Genomic DNA, 3849 nt, shown 5'->3' on the forward strand with positions numbered 1-3849 from the left:
ACACATCGACCGCTATCCAGCATGCATCTAGAGTATTAAGTTCATAAGAAAAGAGTAACGCATTAAGAAAGATGACATGATGCAGAGGGATAAACTCAAGCAATATGATACAAACCTCATCTTTTTATCCTCGATGGCAACAATACAATACGTGCCTTGCAACCCTTTCTGTCACTGGGTAAGGACACCGCAAGATTGAACCCAAAGCTAAGCACTTCTCCCATGGCAAGAAAGATCAATCTAGTAGGCCAAACCAAACTGATAATTCGAAGAGACTTGCAAAGATAACTCAATCATACATAAAAGAATTCAGAGAAGATTCAAATATTTCTCATAGATAAACTTGATCATAAACCCACAATTCATCGGATCTCGACAAACACACCGCAAAAAGAGTTTACATCGAATAGATATCCACAAGAGAGGGGGAGAACATTGTATTGAGATCCAAAAAGAGAGAAGAAGCCATCTAGCTAATAACTATGGACCCGAAGGTCTATGGTAAACTACTCACATCGGAGGGGCTATGGTGTTGATGTAGAAGCCCTCCATGGTCGATTCCCCCTCTGACGGAGCGCCGGCGAAGGCTCCAAGATGGGATCTCGCGGATACAGAAGGTTACGGTGGTGGAAATTGTGTTTCGTTGGCTCCCTAGATGTTTTCAGGGTACGTAGGTATATATAGGAGGAAGAAGTATGTCGGTGGCCGCATGTGGGGCCCAGGAGATAGGGGGTGCGCCCTATAGGGGTGGGCATGCCCTGCTATCTCCTGGCCGCCTCGATCGCTTCTTGACTTGCAATCCAAGTCCTCTGGATCATGTTCGTTCTAAAAATCACGCTCCTGAAGGTTTCATTCTGTTTCGACTCCGTTTGATATTCCTTTTCTTTGAAATACTGAAATAGGCAAAAAAACAGCAATACGGGTTGGGCCTCCGGTTAGTAGGTTAGTCCCAAAAATGATATAAATATGTAAAATAAAGCCCATAAACATCCAAAAGGGGTAATATAATAGCATGGAACAATAAAAAATTATAGATACGTTAGAGACGTATCAAGCATCCCCAAGCTTAATTCCTGCTCGTCCTCGAGTATGTAAATGATAAAAACAGAATTTTTGATGTGGAATGCTACCTAGCATATTTCTCAATGTAATTTTCTTTATTGTGGCATGAATGTTCATATCCAAATGATTCAAAATAAAAGTTCATATTGATAAAAGAAATAGTAACACTTCAAGCATACTAATCAAAGCAATCATGTCTTCTCAAAATAACATGGCTAAAGAAAGTTCATCCCTACAAAATCATATAGTTAGGCTATGCTTCATTTTCGTCACACAAAGATGTTCCCGGATTCTATACGCCCGATGACAAGCCAAGCAATTGTTTCGTACTTAAATAATCTCAAACTTTTTCAACCTTCACGCAATACATGAGCGTGAGCCATGGATATAGCACTATGGGTGGAATAGAATATGATGATGGGGATTGTGTGGAGAAGACAAAAAAGGAGAAAGTCTCACATTGACGAGGATAATCAACGGGCTATGGAGATGCCCATCAATTGATGTCAACATGAGGAGTAGGGATTGCCGTGCAATGGATGCATTAGAGTTATAAATGAATGCTCAACAAAAAGAAACTAGTGGGTGTGCATCCAACTTGCTTGCTCACGAAGACCTAAGGCATTTGAGGAAGCCCATCGTAGGAATATACAAGCCAAGTTCTATAATGAAAAATTACCACTAATATATGAAAGTGACAACATATGAGACTCACTATATGAAAAAAAATGGTGCTACTTTGAAGCACAAGATATGAGACTCACTACATGAAGAACAAGGTGCTACTTTGAAGCACAAGTGTGGAAAAAGAGATAGTAACATTGCCCTTTTTATTTATTTTATTTTTATTTTTTTTCCTTTTTTCCTTTTTTCTTTTTTTGGGCCTTTTTTTCTTTTTGGCCTTTCTTTTCTTTGGGCAATGCTCTAATAATGATGATCATCACACTTCTATTGATTACAACACAAGAATTACAACTCGAAACTAGAACAAGATATGACTCTATATGAATGCCTCCGGCGGTGTACCGGGATGGTGCAATGATTCAAGAGTGACATGTATGAAAAATTATGCATGGTGTCTTTGCCACAAATACGATATCAACTACATGATCATGCAATGGGAATATGACAAAAGTAAAGTATGTCATGATGTTGATGAACGGAACGGTGGAAAGTTGCATGGCAATATATCTCGGAATGGCTATGGAAATGCCATAATAGGTAGGTATGGTGGCTGTTTTGAGGAAAATATAAGGAGGTTTATGTGTGATAGAGCATATCATATTCTGGGGTTTGGATGCACCGGCGAAGTTTGCACCAACTCTCAAGGTGAGAAAGGGCAATGCACGGTACCGAAGAGGCTAGCAATGGTGGAAAGGTAAAAGTGCGTATGATCCATGGACTCAACATTAGTCAAAAGAACTCATATACTTATTGCAAAAATTTAGAAGTCATCAAAAATCAAGCACTACGCGCATGCTCCTAGAGGGATAGATTGGTAGGAAAAGACCATCGCTCGTCCCCGACCGCCACTCATAAGGATGCACAAGCCAGGTACACTTCATGTTTCAAATTTGTTACACAACTTTAACCATATGTGCATGCTACGGGACTTGCTAACTTCAACACAAGCATTCTTTAAATTCATAATCACCCAACTAGCATGACTTTAATATCACTACCTCCATATCTCAAAACAATTATCAAGTATCAAATTGATCATAGCATCCAATTCACTTCCTATGATAGTTTTTATTATACCCAACTTGGATGCCTACCATTCTAGGACCAATTTATAACCATAGAAAATACCATGTTGTTCTAAAATACTCTCAAAATAATATAAGTGAAGCATGAGAGACTAGCAATTTCTACAAAATTAAGCCACCGCCGTGGTCTAAAAGATATAAGTGAAGCAATAGAGCAAAAGCTATCAAGCTCAAAAGATATAAGTGAAGCACATAGAGTATTCTAGCAAATTCAATTCAAGTGGGCTTCTCCCAAAAGGTGTGTACAGCAAGGATGATTGTGGTAAACTAAAAATCAAAGACTAATATAATACACGACGCTCCAAGCAAAACACATATCATGTGGCGAATAAAAATAGAGCTCCAAGTAAAGTTACCAATGAACAAAGACAAAAGAGGGGATGCCTTCCCGGGGCATCCCCAAGCTTAGGATTTTGGCAATTCTTGAATATCTTGGGGTGCCATGGGCATCCCCAAGCTTAGGCTCTTGCCAGTCCTTATTCCATAGTCCATCAAAGCTCTATCCAAAACTTGAAAACTTCACAACACAAAACTCAACAGGAAATCTTAAGCTCCGTTAGTGAAAGAAAACAAAACCACCACATAAGGTATTGTAATGAACTCATTCTTTATTTATTTTGGTGTTAAACCTACTGTATTACAACTTCTCTATGGTTTATACCACTTAATACTAGCCATAGATGCATCAAAATAAGCAAACAACACACGAAAAACAGAATCTGTCAAAAACAGAACAGTCTATAGCAATCTGTAACTAACGCAAACTTCTGGAACTTTAAAAATCCTACCAAAATAGGAAGTCCTGGAAACTTTGTCTATTGATCATCATAAAAAAGAATCAATGCAAAATCACGTTTCTTTGATTTAACAAAACTAATTTCATGCGCGCAAAGTTTCTGTTTTTCAGCAGAATCAAATTAACTATCATCATAGGTTATCCTATAGGTTCTACTTGGCACAAACACTAATTAAAAGATAAAAACACATCTAAATAGAAGGTAGATGCAAAATTTATTAC

This window comes from Triticum dicoccoides, chromosome 2B, assembly GCF_002162155.2.
Source record: "Triticum dicoccoides isolate Atlit2015 ecotype Zavitan chromosome 2B, WEW_v2.0, whole genome shotgun sequence".
NCBI classification, from domain to species: domain Eukaryota; kingdom Viridiplantae; phylum Streptophyta; class Magnoliopsida; order Poales; family Poaceae; genus Triticum; species Triticum dicoccoides.